General features: G+C 45.4%; 1 non-coding gene across 1 annotated transcript; it reads right to left on the reverse strand.

Moving 5' to 3' along the window:
• Window positions 1-18,203: 18,203 nt before the first annotated feature.
• Window positions 18,204-18,333, reverse strand: LOC112065940 (small nucleolar RNA SNORA33). The gene has a single exon (XR_002892333.1). It is a non-coding gene; the product is annotated as a small nucleolar RNA SNORA33 (small nucleolar RNA).
• Window positions 18,334-18,862: the final 529 nt, after the last annotated feature.

Here is an 18,862-nt window from a genome sequence, read left to right on the forward strand (position 1 = left end):
CCCGTAAATGGTGAGAGGACAAACCCCGCTGAAAGTTCTTTCTCCAATCAGAAAGAGAAAAACAAATATTGTATATTAACGCATATACGTGGAATCTAGAAAGATGGGACAGATGAACCGACTTTCAAGGCAGAAATAGAGACACAGATGTAGAGAACAGACGTATGGACACCAAGGGAGGAAAGTGGGGGAGCGGTGGTTGTGGTGCGATGAACTGGGAGATTGGGATTGACATATATACCCTAATATGTGTAAAACAGGTAACTAATAAAACCTGCTGTATAAAAAATAAATAAATAAAATTCGAAAGTAAAAAATAAAAAAAATTTTTTTTTAAGTTCTTGCTGCTTGGGGAGCATAAAGATTTTGCTTTAAAAATAAAAGCTAGCAGAGCTTTTTCTTTCTTTTCTTCTTAAGTGAAAGCTGGCCAGGCTGTCATAGTGTAGGGTGAGGAGAATCAGACACAAAATTTAAGTGGACACCAAAAAAACCTCAATAATCAAGATAAATAATGTTTCAAAAAGAACAAAATTAATAGCAAAAAAAACCCATGATAAACAAAATATCAAAATTTAAAATATGGAACAAACAGGGTACTTGTCCTGCCACGCCTCCCTTGCTTCACCCCAATCCCGAGAGCGCTGGTGCAGGAGCCCGGAACCCCAGCCCCTTCGAGAAGCTCTGGGTGGAGGATTCCTGAAGGTGGCCCTCAAAGCCTCACCATGGGAAATGGAAGCGGTACTTTCAGACTTTCCCACCAAAGAACCTTAGTAGAAAAGAGATCATCCCCTGCCAGGAGTAGCCAGAAGACCTGCAGCAAGCGAGAAATTTCTTTAAGGCTCTTATTTAGGCACATTTTGAATTCAATGTCCTAATATATCCGTATTTGGTTTTGTTCTGTTTCCTTTTACTGAAGTGTAGACACTTCAGAAGTGTACAGAGAAGGTATGTATCATAACCGTACAGCTCGAAGGAGTGTCACAAACGAACACACATGTTTAACCAGCACCCAATCAAGACCAGGTCCCCAGAGTCCATCTCCTTCCCTCTCTGTTCACTGCCACCCCAAGTTACCTCCGTCTTGATGTCTGAAAGCATAGATTAGTTCCATTTTTGTTCTGTATATAAATGAAACGATACAATCTAAAGTATTTTGAGTCTGGTTTCTTTTGCTCAAAACTGTGTTAGTGAGATTAGGCCATAATCCTTGTGTGTGATGTAGATTTTTCATTCTCACTGCACGGTATAAATCTATTATAATAAATTTATCCATTCTGCTGACATAGATTGTTTCAGTGTGGGCTGTTACACACTGTGCTGGTATGAATATTCTTATATGCATGTCGTTTGGTTAACATACACATGCCTACAACAGCCAAGATCAGCAGAACTTCCTAGCTGAACTATAGATTTGTGAGCCACTGAATTGTAGAGTGGTTTGGTTTGTAGAATACTGTAGCAATAACTAATATTACACTCTTTTGAAGTCATAAAAATTAATTACCAGCAAAACAAACATTAAAATGAAAGGATGGTTTATCTGTATTGAAACAGAAAAAAACCCATACACCTGCCTACATGTCTGCTGGGAATACATTTGCTGGGTCATAGGGGAGGCATAGTTTCAGCTTTAGTATGTACTGCTGATTAGCTTTCTAAAGCAACTGGAATTCAGAGAGTTCCTGTTGCTTCACATCTTTGTCTAGACGATATTTTTTATCCTTTTTACTTTATCCAATCAAGTGGAGTGGTATCATACTCTAGTTTATTTGCATTTCCCTGGAAAGTAGTGAAGTTAAGAACATTTTCGTATGTTTATTCTACATTTGGATAGCTTCTTTTGTGAAGTGTCTGTTTGAATCTTTGCCCATTTTTCTCTTGGGTTTTCTATCTTTTCCTTATTGTTTTGTTGTTCTTTTAAAATTCTGGCTTTGAGATTTTTATCAGATATATATATTGAGAATATTTTATCCTATTTTGGGTTGTCTATTTTATCCTATTTTTGGGTTGTCTTTTTGCTCTCTTAATGGTGTCTTTTGATGAATAGAGGTTCTTAGTTTTCACAGAATTCATTTAATATTTTTTCATTCATGATCAGCACTTTTCATTTCCTGTTTGTGAAAGATCTGCCTATTCCCAAGTCAGAAAGATGTTCTTCTATGTTCTGTTCTAAAAACTTTACTTATTTATTTATTTTAGCTTCAGATGTGCAATCCTTCTGGAAATTATTTTTGGTATGTTATGAGGTAGGGGTCAAATATATATATATATTTTTTATTTTTCCATGTATAAGATGACCATATATGTGTGATATCTGTTTTTGTTTTCATATAAAAGTAAATAATTAAATCAATTCCCTTTAAAATTATATGACTTTCCCCTCATTCTTCAAGTAAAACTGATACTCCAGAAACAGCTGTTTTGAGCACTATTTGAGGCACATTATCTACATTCCCTCATTTAATTCTCACGCTACTTCTATGAGATAGGTATTCATATTTCAGTTTTATAGGTGGAAAAAAGTGAGGCTCAGGGAATCTAAATATGTTAAGGGCACGCAGCTAGTAAGTCCAGAGTCCTTTAACCAGTGTTCTAAACTCCTTTGCAGAGAAAAATTCCATTTGGAGGATAATCATCTGCCAAGGTACCATTATAACTTGTTCATCTATTTGCAAGTTGATGGACATTTGGACTGCTTCTAGTTTGGGGCAATTGTGAATAATGAGACAATATTTTCATTTCTCTTGGATAGATACCTAAGAGTGGGACTGCTTGGGTCATATGATAAGTGTATATGTTTAACTTTTCTTTTTTTTTTTTTTTTTTTTTTTTTTGTGGTACGCGGGCCTCCCACTGTTGTGGCCTCTCCCGTTGCGGAGCACAGGCTCCGGACATGCAGGCTCAGCGGCCATGGCTCATGGGCCCAGCCGCTCCAGCCGCTCCGCGGCATGTGGGATCTTCCCGGACCGGGGCACAAACCCGTGTCCCCTGCATCGTCAGGCAGACTCTCAACCACTGCGCCACCAGGGAAGCCCCTATATGTTTAACTTTTAAAGAAGCTACCAACGCTTTTCCAAGGTGGTTTTGCCATTTTACATTCCCACTTGTAGACTATGCGGGCTCCAGCCCTCCACATCGTCGCCAGCGCTTGGTATTGTCAGTCATTGGATTATTGCCATGCTAGTGAGTGTGTGATGAAATCCCACTGTGGTTTTAGTTGGCATTTCCCTGATGACTAATGATTTGAGAGCTTTTTACGTGTTTATTTGCCATCCACATATCATTTTTTGGTAAAGTGTCTGTTCAAACCCTTTGCTCATTTTATTGGGATGTCTTAGTATTGAGTTATGCAAGTTCTTTGTATATTCTAGATACAAGTCCTTTACTGGATTTTTGATTTGCAAATATTTTCTTCCAGTTCTGTGGCTTGTCTTTCATTTTTTTTAACGGTGCCTTTTTTTTTTTTTTTTTTTTTGTGGTATGCGGGCCTCCCTCTGTTGTGGCCTCTCCCGTTGCGGAGCACAGGCTCCGGACGCGCAGGCTCAGCGGCCATGGCTCACGGGCCCAGCCGCTCCGCGGCACGTGGGATCCTCCCAGACCGGGGCGCGAACCCGGTTCCCCTGCATCGGCAGGCGGACGCGCAACCACTGCGCCACCAGGGAAGCCCTAACGGTGCCTTTTGAAAAATTTTTTAATGTTGAGGAAGTCCAGTTTATAAGTTTTCTCTTATGGATTGTGCTTTTGATGTCATATCTAAGAAATCATTGCCTAAAATCAAGGTTACAAAGATTTTCTCGTACATTTAGAAGCTTTGTAGTTTTAGTTCTTACGTTTGTGTCTATGATCCATTTTGAGTCCATTTTTGCGCATGGCATGAGGTAAGCATTTACATTCATTTTTTTTGCGTGTGGACGTCCAATTGTCCCAGCACCATTTGTTGAAATGACCCGTCATTTCCCTGACCAGCTTTATTGAGCAGCTGATTATATCACCACTGGAGGCTGATCTGATGCTGGGTTTTCAGTTGTGTGGCCTAATAAATACATTTCCTCACCATTTATAGGCTTGTTTGAATTTTGTAATGTTCTTTGAAGCCAGAAGCAGTCTGACTGAAACAGGTTGGTCAACAGTATCCATGTTGCCAGGGGGTGATACCCAGAAGGTCAAGTGGATGTCAGCCCAGTAGACCTTCTGGGGATTAACCCCAGAAGGGGTTATTTCTATTCCTTAGAAATATTTTTCAGTCTGCGTGCTTTCAGTGGCTCTGAGCCCTGCTCCTTACCCCAAAGAGCTCATATAATACAATCAAATTCTGGCCAAACTACTCCATGACCCTGGAAGAGGGATGCAACCAAACCAGGCCAGTCTGAGTGCTCCCTGGAACTCTTGCCAGAGTCATTAAGAAAAGATGCTCTAGGGGACTTCCCTGGCGGTCCAGTGGTTAAGACTTCGCCTTCCGATGCAGGGGTTACAGGTTCAATCCCTGGTAGGGGAGCTAAGATCCCATGTGCCTCACGGCCAAAAAACCAAAACATAAAAAACAGAAGCAATATTGTAACTTAAAAAAAAAAAAAAGCAAAGAAAAGATGCTCCGTCTTCTCCTCTAACTTCATAAGCCATAAAGACAAGGTAGGCTTAGAGCTGCCAGTGGCCATCTTGTTCTCAGGTTGCAAGGGAAGACTTGGGAATAAAGCCCAACAATGACAAGCAGGACCAAAAAGTGGAGGAGAGAGAGAGACAGGGTCCTCAGGACATCATTCACATCTCTGGATGAGCCATGCCTGAAGCCCTTCGCAGCAGGGGCAAGTCACAAATCTGGGGGGGCCTGGGTAAGGACTCTAGCAATTAGCTGGAGGTCTGTTTGTGCTCTGAGTTGGGGAATCCCATTGTACTGGTTCCTCTCCCTACAAAGTCCTACCTGACTAAGACAGTGTTCTGAAGTAATGTTTTAGATGCCCGTGAGGGCTGCTATTCTACCGATTCATTCTCAAGCGATTATCTTGTCTTGCTTGAATGGACAGGGATACTCGATGCCCCCCTGCTCCCCAAGTCTCAGAAAACCAGAGTGTGGTAAAAACCAGCAGCAGAAAAAATGCTGATAAGAGTCACGCTAATCGATCATACGACACTCATGGTACCAGCTCCCTACAGGTGAACCAAACGTGCCAGGTGAGAGCAGTAAGGAAACAGACACTTTGCAGGAAACTCAGAACAGAGAGGCAGGGCAACTTGGTGGAAAGGCAGGTGTAGTTTCCAGCCTGACTCTGCCCTGCTGGCCAGGGGACCTCAGGTCAATTACTGAGTGTCCCTGAAGGTCAGTCTTGTCCTGTGTAAAATGAGGGCTAAACATACCTGTTGTCACAGCCTTCAGCCTCTGCCGGGCTGTGAGGCAGCTTCCTCTGACTCACAGTGGGGGAGTGGACATTCACTCAGGTCTCCGGAGTCTTCGCTGTGTGTGCCCCTCACTCCCAGCGCTGCTGGGGGCCACCCTGCCCCTCGGTGTGGGTCGGAGCCCGGACTCCTGGGCCACGTTGCCTCCTTCCCAGAGGCTCCAGGCCAGAGCTTCTTGCTTCCATCTCTCACCCTGTGTCTATTTCCCACACCACAGTGTGTTCAGCTTTTACTGAAGGGTTGGAATGATTAACGAGAATTACAATAAAGAACCTAACGCTGTGGCCTAAATCCGATGGTGAAGACTTGGAGAAACCATATTCACTGGCATTCCTTTCGGGAGAAGCACTGTTTATTTGTTCAGGAAAACAATTCCCTGATAAACTCACGTGGAGGAGAAGGGAACCCCCTCCCCCCATGCCCCCCAGAAGACCTGAGACAGTCAGAATTCTCCGAAGTGCCTGGGCAAAAAGAATTTTCAGGTTACACTGCAACATGGTGGGGAGTGGGAAGTGAGGATCCTGGGATGTCACCCCTCCTTGAATCTCCAGTGATGTCCCTGTTTACTGAAAGAAAAAGGCACAACGTAGAAGTTGTGAGTTAAGTTTTATTTGGGGACCTTTCTGAGGACTATAGCCCGGGAGACAGCCTCTCAGACAGCTCTGAGGAATTGCTCTGAAGAGGTAAGCAAGAAGCCAGGATATAGAGGAAATTTTTTTGCTGGAAAAAACATGTAGTCAAGCATCAAAAGATTACCGCTAATCACAAAGGAAAGACATCCAAGTAGATGATTTTAGTTCTTTTCTTCTCTTTTGTTTTTGGCCACGTGGCTTGAGGGATCCTACCTAGTTCCCCGGGCCAGGGATTGAACCTGGGGCCAAGGCAGTGAAAGCTCTCCGAGTCCTCCACTGGACCTCCAGGGAACTCCCTAGTGCTTTTCTATGTATAGGAAGATGCAAGAATCTGGGGGTCACTGAAAATTTTTCTTAATTGTGTATCTTAACTATCTAGGGGCCCCGTATATCCAAAGCACAGAATGTTTCCCATTTTTCCCCATCCTGAATTCCCCTCTGGGCACACTGTCTGTGGGCTGAGCAGCTGCATTGGCTAATGGCTTGATCCTTGTAGAACTGGAAGAGCAGGAAACATTTTTTTCATTACAATCACATTCCTGAGAAGCTGAGGTGAGTGGTTGCTTTGTGGAGCTGGGGCAAGGGCTGGCCTTGCCTCCTGAAATTTACTTCAACCTGCCAGGCACAGAGAGACCCCAGTGACCCGGGAGTTAGGAGGTTTTGTTCCAGAGTCCCAGGGGAAGGGGCTTAAGTAATGGAATCTTCCCAAGAGGGCCCCCATCAGGGGTACCTCCAGCTCCTAATCTGACTTCCCATCATCAGGTGGATGAAAACTTAATCAATGGCCAACCTAGGAAAGAAATGGAGAATTTTATTGGAGCCAACCTGAGGATTATAACCCTGCAGGAGAGAGTCTTTCAAAAAGCTCTGAGGACTGTTCTGAAGAGGTAAGGGGGGTGGGGCAGTATATATTGTGATTTTGACAAAGGGGGTGCATGCAATCAAGCACACATCCTGGCAGGTTTCCACTCTTCTCGGGGAACAGAGGGCTTAGTTAATGGTTTTAGTGCTTTTCTAAGTATGAGAAGATGCAAGAAACCGGGTTCCTAACATTTTCTCCTGAAAATATCTAACTATCTGAGGGCCAGTTCTGCCCGTTTTCCCAGAACACAAAATGCCTCATCCTGATCTTCGCCCTGAATTCCTTGCAGGGTGTATTGTATATCAGCAGCTGCAGTGGCTAATGACTTGATTCTTGTAGAACTGGATGGTGGGTAACATGCTCTATTTTATAATCCTTTCCCTTTAAGTATTAATTTCAGTCAAGGTTTGGGAGGCATTTCATGACCAGTTTGTCCCATGGCACCAGGAATGCTCATTCCCAGGCCGGGCGAGGATTTCATTGACGGGCCACTCAGTGTGTTATTACTGGACTAGGCTCTGTTGACAGTCACCAAAAGCCTCTGAACCACCTGTCTGACTAGTTTGTTGTGGTCCAGGAAATAATTCCCTCTTGTTGCTTCTTCCCATAGCTAGAGTTACACTGTGACAATCATTGATCTTATAGAACTATATATTTGGCCAATTGTTCCAAGTCACCTGGTGATCATTACTTTATTGGAGGCTCAGTCACACATTTGGTAATACAAGAAAAAATAATCTTGTAAGATAGGCAGAATATAGATAATAGAACTAGCAACATTAATAAGGTTGTAAGGAAATAATGTCATCTTCTAAAGAGTTACATGGCTGGTGCCAGAAGAAGAAAAATTGATCTTGATGGCTTAGCGGGTGGTGTTTCTGCTGTGGGGAAGGTCTGGTTAACACATAATGCAGATGCCTAGTGCACACTAGAGGGGAGGAAGGAGGCCCAAACGAGCAGAGAAAAACTTTGTTTACATTTTTCTTCTCTTGCCTTAAAATATGAATTTTATTTCATCACCCAGAGTCTGTCTCCTCTCAAAAGGCGCTTTTCCCAACTGCCCTAAAGCAAGTCCCCACCTGTCTTTTAGGAAATTCTGCGGAGATCCATGCCCCCTCCTTCCAGCAGCAGACTGCTCCAAGTCTGAGTTGGTCCATAGTAAGTGCTCAGTAAATATCTGTTCACTGACTGAGTAAATAATAAAAAGCACTTGCAGTCAGCAGCCTGCAGAATAGTCTAGGGAGAAAGGGGGGTTGGGAGGGCTCTAAGGATGGACCAGAGCAGGTGGGTACCTTTCAGGTCAGGTCTCCTCTTAGCTTTCAGTCCACCTGTGTGAGAATTTCAGGTGCACATTGTCTAGAAAACTTCTGAAGCAAACACACACACTCCTTCCAAAATCAAACCTCACTTCTTAGAGTTCTGTCCAAACTCATAAGGAAGAAGCCCTTAAACTTGACAGCCCTCAAATTTTACAGTGTCTCTCTCTCTCTCTCTCTCTCCCAAAGAGTCAGAATAAGCTCTCTTGCTGCACCTCTCTTGACCCCAAATAGTGCCTTTTAGAACTGCAGGAAAAAGGGACCCAAAACAGTATCACAGACCCATAAAATCTTTGAGATTAGCTCCTAGGGGAAGATGGGAAGGGAGCTGTCTCAGAATGTTCTAGGTAGATGGCCTTCCTTGGTGTTGGGAGGATTAACCAGGAAGAGACACAGCAGGAGGCAGAGTTCCAGCCCAGGGCAGGAGCCCTGCAACGTGTGTCTCCCCAGCACTGCACGCGGTCAACCCCGAAAGAGGAGTGAATGAGGTGCTGCGTTTGCCCCTCCCTGAAAAAGGAAGACACCATTTAGCCAGGTGTGCACTAGGAAGAGAAGTAAGAACTTTGTAAGGGCCTGATGCTGCTACATTGCTGTCCTTTGTCCTCAGAATGGCAAGTGCTTGCTTAGCACATGCCACTCCCTGGGCACGGTGCTGACCCCTTTGCTGTACACGTTAAATTGTTAGTCCTCAATGAGTTGCTGGAAACTGAGGCAGAGGAGGACTAAGTAATTAAGGTCACACAGGTAGTAAATGGAAGAGGTGGACTGGAACCCATACGCCCGGGCACCACAGTCCAACCTCCAAGCCACAACACCGGGTCGCCTGGCCTGTGCTTGGTTAGTTCTCTGCGGGTCCAGGCCTAACCTCTACAAGTTACGGGCCCCACCCCTCCACGTGCTAATCAGTTTTATTCCGTTCCTTTCTCTGCTGGTTCAACAAGTATTCATGAAACACCTGTTACAAGACAAGCTTGTCTAGGTACTTGGGTTTCATCCGAGAACAAAGACAAAAACCTCTACCTCACGGAGCTTACATTTTATTTAGGGCAAGGTGGAGGATGGGGAAAGACAATAAATAATCAATGTTATACTTCCGGTCATGGTGGACTAGGAAAATCATACCAACATGGCCACTAAAGATAGCTTAAAACACTGGGCAAAATATACTAAGTATCTTCTTAAAAGTGTAAAAGAGCTAAGAAGGAAGTAAGGAATTACTGGGCCATGCTGAGTCTAGGAGATGTGGTTCATACCTGACAGATATTGACTTATCTAATCCTCATAACCGTCCTCTGAATTGTCCTAGGAAAACAATAGTGCTGGTACATGGTCAGGGCTGCATCGGGGTTGTGAAATAAATTAGCACGCGTGCTAGGCTCTGGGGCTTTATATATATTATCTCATTTGAGCCTCACAACATCTCTATGAGGTAGATGCTGTTGCTTACTGTTATTTTCCTAACTTTACAAATGAGAAAACAGAGAGTCTAAGGGACCTGCCCAGGGTCACACAGCTAGTAAGTGGCAGAACAGGCTTTGAGCTCAAGTCTGACTCCAGAGTCTGTAAACTGAATCACCATCCATGCTACCCTTTGGTAAACAGCATCTATTGGTTTTTCTTTTGGCCACACCACGTGGCATGCGGGATAATAGTTCCCGACCAGGGATCAAACTCGCACCACCTACCCCCTACCCCGGAGTGGAAGTGGGGAGTCTTAACCACTGGACCGCCAGGGAAGTCCCACATATCTATTGTTTTTCCATTGGCTTTAGTAGAAAGATAACTCTAGTAGGAATGTTCCTATTACTCTGTGTAGGAAAAATGACAATGTTATCTCTACTGAAATCTTGTTTTATGCAAAGATGTTCAAAAATGCTTTGAGGAGGAAAAAAGTACAATCCAAGTGAGACAGGCTGGGACCTGGGACCTTTTGCTGGGACCTGGAACCCTTTGCTGCAGTGCTGCAATGCTTGCACCTGGACACACCTTTCCTGGAGCAACAAAATACAAAGAAATTGTATGGGACCAAAACTAACTGTGTGCACGCGCGGTTGGGGCAAATTCTGGACCCAAAAGTTACAAAGAGACCAAAAAACCCCACCGCCACTTGTGAAGAGCCTGGAGCAGAAACAGGGTGTTGAGAGCAAGAGCAAGGTACCGCACATGCCCCTCCACACACCACCACCTAAGGGGTGGGCAAAACACCTAAGCCACCCCTCTGGCCCAGCCCCTGGACACACCCCTACCCTCACCCCATATAAGAAACAAGCTTTCCCCCTCCCAGTGGGCGAGCAAGCAAGGGAACCTGTTGTTAGTTCTTACTCCCCCCTCCCCCCCGAAGCAGGGGCCCCAATCAAGACTTGCCTGAACTTCTTGTGGCCTCTAGTCAATTTCTGTTGATTGGGGAAGGCCAAGAACCCTGGTCGGTAAGGCAGGCACAGCCTACTGGTGCTACTTAGACTGTAGACACAAAAATTCATCTGGGAGCAGGAGATCCTTCTTAGGGCTGAGCTAGTGAACTCAGCAAATAGTACTGAAGGCCAGGACAGGGGAACCACCTGATTCTACATTCCTGCCATCCAGCCTAGGCCAGGGCCCTCAGACAGCAGGGCAGGGATGGCAGAAGTGTCCCCAGTTCCACACCCTCCTTGACCAGTGGGAACCTGGGCCCTCCCAGGGTGGGGGGTGTGTGTAACATAATAGTCAGGTCCATGGTGTTCAGACCTAGCCTGTGACCTTGAGCAAGTGACTTTATTTATTTATTTATTTTGCATTTAATTTTTAATTTTTAAAATTTTTTAAATTAATTTTTTTTTTAGAGTATAGTTGATTTACAGTGTTGTGTTAGTTTCTGCTATACAGCAAAGTGAATCAGCCATACATACGTATATGCGCTCTCTTCTAGACTCCATTCCCATATAGGTCATTACAGAGCACCGAAGAGCTCCCTGTGCTATACAGTAGGTTCTTATTAGTTATCTTTTATATATAGTAGTGTGTATATGTCAATCCAATCTCCCAATTTATCCCTCTCTCTCCCACTTGGTAACCATAAGTTTGTTTTCTACATCTGTGACTCAGTTTCTGTCTTGTAAATAGGTTCACTTGTACCGTTTTTTTAGATTCCACATATAAGTGATAGCATATGATATGTTTCTTTCTCTGACTTACTTCACTCAGTATGACAATCTCTAGGTCCAACCATTGAGCAAGTGACTTTAACAGCACATTTGCAAAATGGGAGTAATAACATATTCCAATGGTTGTAAGATGCACCACGAAGAAAGAAAACACACCAATTGCGTTGTGACAAAACGTCTTAATGATAGTCTTGGACAAGCCATAAACCAGTCACCGCAACTCTCCTGGCTTGGAGATTCCTCTCATTTCTTCTGTGAGATTGGCAATTTCTCCCGCCTTAGGCTCCATTGCTTGGTGTACGTAGATAGTCAATCTTTTTACCCACAGTTTAGGAACAAAATGTAATACAACTCCTGCTCCTCGTTTGTCTTCCTGCCTTAGGTTCTGCAAAACACTTGCTGTTGCTTTGTAAGAGAAGAGTAGTCATCTCTCCAAAGAGAAAACTTTGTTTCACTGGTATCAGTTTCACTCCCTGTTGCTCCATATCCCTGTCTTTCTGCATCATCACTTTTTATCCAAATGCTGAATCACGCTATGATCTTTTCGAAGATATTTTAAATAGCACTAAATTCAGTACGTGCAGTATGAACAGGGTATCTAAATCAGAGGAAGACAAGACAATATAGGCAGCTGTGCTCAGTTTCTCACATTTGCAAACAATGGTGTCTCCATCAGGACACAATCAGAAAGAATGTATATCTTAGAATTAGCTAAATAGGGTAGCAAATACCTGTATTGATTAGAATTCTTTCAACAAGAAAGTGACAAAAAACTCAACTCAGATTGACTTAAGTAAAGCAGTATATTGAGGTTCAGAAGTCCAAAAGTCCTTGTATTAATGCAGCTTCAGGTATGGCTGGACTCAGGACTCCAGGATATAGTCAGGACTCAGTTTCTTATAATTTCTCTCTCTTTCTTCTATAGGGATGGCTTCAGTCTCATGTTTCACCTGGTAGCAACCTGGAGCCAGTAGCTCTAATCCCCCCATCCTCTCCAGTTTCAAGTCCAGCTAAAAAGAGTGACCACCTTTGTCCCAGAATTTTGAACCTGAGTCTCAATGCCTCTCATTGGCTCTGACAGGTCACCTGCCCAGCCCTGGACCAATCATCATGGTTACTGGGGTCAGTTGCTACGCTCCCCCCCCACAGGTTACCTGCTGGAAGCCCAGGGGCTGCTGGGGCTGCAGAGGGATATGAGGAGAATGGAGGTGGGGCAGCAAAAACAGTGCACGATTGACTGAGGGGAATTAGGTGAGATGAGCCCTCCCAGGGCAGGCCTCTGGGGTGGATTTGGCCCCTGCTCCTCTGCTTTGTGCAACAGGAGGAGGCCTCTGCTGAGACCCACCTGCTCCATCCGATCAGCTGCGCGTGCCCTCCTTCCTGGGCCGCTGACGCCGCACTCACTCAGCTGCTACGTGAGCTGGATGCTGCCTGGAGAGTTAGCAAGCCTGAGGCAAGACATTCCTCTGGTGACAGGGGTTGGTGCTGTGAGTGGGTGGGAACGAATGAAAAAGAGTGGTAGCACCTCGGTTCCTAACGCGTTTATGAAGTGAAGAAGCACAGAGAGCAAGCGAGGGGGAATCCAGAGCAGCAGATAGTTGGAGCAGCCGCCCACCGGGGGCCGAGGACGCTTTCTGCCAACAGCCTCCTGCGGCCCAGTCCCCGGGGGTGCGGTGGGGGGTGGGGGCGGGGGAGGAGCGTAGCTGCCCCCACCCCGGCCCCAGCCACTCTACAGCTCTGCCAGTCTCTTTCCTTCAAATTTAAGTTGCAAGGGGCAGGACGGGGGGCAGGGATCTATCTGGCACTTGGCGGGTGGGGGAGGAAGAGAGGAGGGAGGCCCAGTTAGGAGAGGGTCCTGGAGGAAAGGAATCGGGGGAGACAGAGATGGGAAGACCGGGACGCACAGAAGCTCAGAACCTGGACAGAGCTCAACACAGAGCACGTGCTCTCTGTCAGGTCCCCAACTCGGAGGTGAGGCCACCAAAACAGAGCAATAAATCCCTGCCTTTGGGGACCACAGAGTGTGGTCTGGGACACAATAAGAAAACTGTTCATCACAGTGCAATGTGATAGCAGGGATCTGGGGTTTATTGAAGGAAGGTACCCCTGAGGGAGGAGTGAAGAAGGTCATTGCTGAGCAGGAAGCCTCAGGCCAGTCTAGCCTGGACCTGGTCCAGAGGGCGTGTGTGTGCTGGCGGGGGGTGGGGGTGGGGGGTGGACACACCTGCACCGCAGAATGGTTACCCTTGGGTCAAAGGGACTGGCCTTTTCTACTCCCCTTTCAGACTTTGGCTGCTGGCTTATGGGGGTGGTGACCTCCCTGGCAAGGAGGCTCCTGTCAGCCAAGCGCAATTCTCCACACAGGACAGCTGGGGTGGCTGCGAGGCCTTGGAGCCATCACTCTCGGCAGCTGGAGGATGGGTGCAGCAGCCTGGCGGAGCGACCTGGGCCGGGGGGGCGGGGGCGGGCAGCACCCGCATCTGCTCTGATGTTCGTCATGCTGGATGTTTGATGGAGGACGCGGTAGGGAGCAGAAGGGAGCTGTGGGGTGGGGGGCTTCCTGAAGGAGAGGGTCATTCTGGGACATCTTGAAGAACAGCTTCGGAGGTGGACAAGCGAAGAAAGATCTAAAGGGTCAAGGTGTGCAAATGTTGTAGAAGCACATGGTGCTTTCTGGAAACGCTGAGCTATTTAAGAACCCCACTGGGCATAGGGGTGGGAAGAGGCCAGATCATGAAGGGCCCTGTGTGCCGTAATCAAAGACTGGGGATTAAAGTTCTTTTACAAAGAACTGGGCTCTCATTCCACCCCCACCTCAGTCCTTCCTGGAAACATTCACCCACTGTCACAGGGTGAGCCAGCCCAGTCCTGTTCAGTTGGGTGAAATCAGGGCCCAGATGCTCTGCAGAACTGAAGTGGGCAGGAGGCCTAGAGCAGGCAAATGGCCAGAGAGGGACGGCCGCAGAGGGGCTGTCTCCAAGGGCTGAAAACACAGGAGGTGGGACCAATGTGAAAGTTGTTTTTCTCGAGGTAGGCATTTTAGAAGTAGAAAGTGTCAACACAAGGGAGTCCCGTGGAGAGGAATGAGCGCAGAATTTGGAGTCAGAAAAGCCGAAGGCCAAGGCTTCGGCCCAGCGCCACTGTGCCAGCTGGATGGCTCTGGGAAACTCACCCAACTCTCTGTACCTCCTTTTCCACATCTGCACTGGGGATCATATCTATTCCACAGGGTCAGCTAAGATAAGGCATGTGTGTAAAAAAGGCTGTGCAGGGGCTTCCCTGGTGGCGCAGTGGTTGCGCGTCCGCCTGCCGATGCAGGGGAACCGGGTTCGCGCCCCGGTCCGGGAGGATCCCACATGCCGCGGAGCGGCTGGGCCCGTGAGCCATGGCCGCTGAGCCTGCGCGTCCGGAGCCTGTGCTCCGCAACGGGAGAGGCCACAACAGAGGGAGGCCCGCATACCACAAAAAAGTAAAAAAATTAAAAAAAGGCTGTGCAATTGTTAGTTACTATCATTTTGCCAAAACAAAAAAAAAGGCTCCCACAGCAAGGAGAATCCTGAGGCAGGCTCACTTTACTCCAGTTCCCATTTGGCACTAAGCAGGTCAGGAACTTACTGGATGACACAGCAAGTCAGCAGCAGAGCCAAGGTGTAAACTCACCCGAGTACCAACTCCAACATCGTCGGCGGAATCAGCTGAAACCCAACTTCACACTGCAATTTGGATGTCCAAGGTGTTCCCAAGGAGTCCCTTTCAGCAAAGAGTGTTCAAGGCGGTTCCCAATGGGCAGCCCCAATATCCTCCGAAAGGTTGGCAAGATGCAGGTGCATGAGGTTCCCAGGAGGCAAGGTGAAGAGGGAGACAAAGAGTAGACATTTGCCCTGAGGACGGAAGAAGAGACCAGGCATTTCTCGACCCTTCCTCTGGCCCCAGCCCTTGGACCCCCACCAACCTTTCAAAACAGATTTATTGAAATATAATTCACATACAATAAATTAATCCTTTTGAAGCGTACAATTTGATGGTTTTTACTATTTTCACAGAGTGGTGCAACAATCACCACAATAAATAGTGGAATATTGGGCTTCCCTGGTGGCACAGTTAAGAATCCGCCTGCCAATGCAGGGGACACGGGTTCGAGCCCTGGTCCGGGAAGATCCCACATGCCGCGGAGCAACTAAGCCCGTGCGCCACAGCTACTGAGCCTACGCTCTAGAGCCCTCGAACCACAACGACTGGGCCCGCGTGCCACAACTACTGAAGCCCACGCGCCAAAAGCCCGTGCTCCGCCACAAGAGAAGCCACCGCAACGAGAAGCCCGCGCACTGCGACGAAGACCCAACACAACCAAAAATAAATAAATAAATAAATTTTTTTTTTTTTAAAAAAATAGTGGAATATTTTCATCACCCCATAGAAGGACTCCTAGTCATCAGCAGTCATTCCCTCCCCCACACACACTTTCCTCCCAGGCAGTCACTAATCTACTCTATTTCTCAATAAATATTGCCTATGCTGGGCATTTCACATAGAATAATAAGATACGTCGTCTTTGTGACTGGCTTCTTTCACTTAGCATAACAATTTCAAGGTTCATCCACGTTGTAGCATGTATCAGTACTTCTATTTTTTTTGGCCGTGCTGCGTGGCTTGTGGGATTTTAGTTCCCCAACCAGACCAGGGTTCAAACTCGGGCCCTCAGCAGTGAGAGCACGGAGTCCTAACCACTGGACCACCAGGGAATTGCCCATTCATCCTTTTTTATGGCTGAATAATATTCTATTGTATGGTTATACTACGTTTTACTTATCCATTCAGTGCATGGATATTTGGGTTGCTTCTAATTTTTAGCTATCGTGACTAATGCTGCTATGAACATTTGTGTACAGGTTTTTGTGTGGACATGTTTTCATTTCTCTTGGGTATAGACCCAGGAGTGGACTTGCTGGGTAGTGCAGTGACTTTATGTTTAACGTGTTGAGGAAATGTTTTTGAACGTGGCTGCACCTTTTTACATTCCTACCAACAATGTATGAGGATTCCAATTCTCCACATCCTTGCCAACACTTGCTATGATCTGTCATATTTATAACAGCTAGTCTAGTGGGTGTGAAGTAGTATCTCATGGTGTTTGTCTTATTGTGATAAAATGTATGTAACATAATATTTATGATTTTAACTATTTGTAAGTGTATAATTCAGTGGCATTAAATATATTCCTCATCGTGGTTTTGATTTGCATTTTCCTAATGTCTAATGACGTTGAGCATCTTTTCATGTGCTTATTAACCATTTGTATATCTCCTTTGGAGAAATGTCTCCTCAGATACCCTGCTCATTTAAAATTGGATTATTTGTCAGTTTACTATTGAGTTGTAAGAGTTCTTTATATATTCTAGCTACAAGTCCCTTATTAAAGATATGATTTGCAAAGATTTTCTCCCATTCTGTGGATTTTTTCACTTTCTTGATGGTGTCCTTTGAAGCACAAAAGTTTTACATTTTGATGAAGTCTAATTTATCTATGTTCTCTTGCTTGAGCTTTTGGTCATATCTAAGAAGTCTTTGTCTAACCCAAGGTCATGAACATTTACCCGTATATTTTCTTCTCAGAGTTTTATAGTTTTAGTTATTTCATTTAGGACTCTGATCCTTTTTCTTTTTTTAATATTTATTTATTTATTTAATTTTGGCCGCGTTGGGTCTTCGTTGCTGCACGCGGGCTCTCTCTAGTCGCAGTGAGCAGGGGCTACTCTTCATTGTGGTGCATGGGCTTCTCATTGCGGTGGCTGCTTCCCTTGTTGTGGGCTTAAGTAGTTGTAGCGCGAGGGCTCTAGAGCGCAGGCTCAGTAGTTGTGGCGCACGGGCTTAGCTGCTCCGTGGCATGTGGGATCTTCCCGGACCAGGGCTCGAACCCGTGTCCCCTGCACTGGCAGGCGGATTCTTAACCACTGCACCACCAGGGAAGTCCTCTGACCCATTTTAAGTTGGTTTTTGCATATGGTGTGAGGTAGGAGTCTAATTTCATTTTTGTGTGTGTGGATACTCAGTTGTCCCAGCATCATTTGTTGAAAAGTCTATTCGGTCCCTCACTGAATTGTTTTGTCACCCATGTTAAATATCACACAGCTCCGTTTTAAGGAAAGCAGGCCTTAAACAGTAATTTCTACATGCACTTAGTACAATTTACAATTCCTGGCAAGTGAAGGCAGCTTTTTTGCTCTGGTCACAGGCCTGTGGTTTGAGGAGACTTGCTGTCCAACATGAATTCCTAATATTCGATAGAGGCAAAAAAAATCAGTTTCTCTCTTGAATAGCACGAGGGCTGGGTGCCCACAGAGAAGGCAAGTGACCTACCTTGATCTGTTCTCCCAAAGATGTTGCAAAGCTGCCCCAGGTCTCCATGTGACCTGATGTGTTGAAATCGCTGGGGTCCAGAGTGGTGGTGGTGTTTTAGTTTTTCCATGTTTATTAAGAAAAGATATTTAACTGAACATGCCTTGGAGCTGCAGTTTATAAGAATATGACATATATTAGGCTTTTGAAATCTTATAAAAAGCTCTTGACTCAAGTACTATATGTGATACCATTCTTAAACTGTTTAATGTATTTTTATTTTATTGTGTTGTATTTTATTTATTTTTTGAGGAACAAGAGCCCAGTTTTTTTATTTGATCATTTCTTGCATTTGAAGTACTCCTCAGTGACATCCTTGGCCTGAGACTCTTTGCCATAGTCCTAAAAAAAAACATATGCGATTTTACTAACATTTGGCAACTCCACTAAGTTGTTAGCACTAGTTATAGCAAAGCTTTAAAAAATTAGCACATGTCTTATGAAAATGCTTCCCATCATTAAAATGTCTTCTAGCCATTTTCAGGGGCCTTAATGACTTCAGTGTTTTTAAGGCCTGTAACATGGCTTTCCTCTTGCCAGCATTTTCTGAATTTCTGCAGAAACACATTCGGGTAAGCAGATTCATTGACTGGGTTTGTTTAACATATTTTTAAATTGTGGTGAAATATACATAACAGAAAATTGACTTTGGGACTTCCCTGGCAGGCCAGTGGTTAAGACCTCCACGCTTCCACTGCAGGGGGCATGGGTTCGATCCCTGGTCAGGGAACTAAGATCCCACATGCCTTACAGCACAGCCAAAAGCAAAAAAACAAAAAAAAAGCCCAGAAAATTGACTTCAACAATTTTTAAGCATACAGTTCAGCGGTATTTTCATTCACACTGTTGTGCAACCATCTCCACAATCTAGAAATTTTTCATCTTCCCAAACTGAAACTTGTACCCATTAAACACTAACTCTCCATCGCCCGCCCCTCCCAGCCCCTGGAAACCACCATTCTTTTTCTGTCTCGATGAATTTGACTCCTCCTGGGACCTCACAAAAGTGGAGTCATGCTATGTTTTCTTGGTTTGTTTTGTTTTGCTTTGGTCTGGCAGTTTTCACTTAGAATAATGTCTTCCAGGTTCCACCGTCTTGTAGCACATGGCAGAATTTCATGCAAG

This window comes from Physeter macrocephalus, chromosome 6, assembly GCF_002837175.3.
Source record: "Physeter macrocephalus isolate SW-GA chromosome 6, ASM283717v5, whole genome shotgun sequence".
NCBI classification, from domain to species: Eukaryota; Metazoa; Chordata; class Mammalia; order Artiodactyla; family Physeteridae; genus Physeter; species Physeter macrocephalus.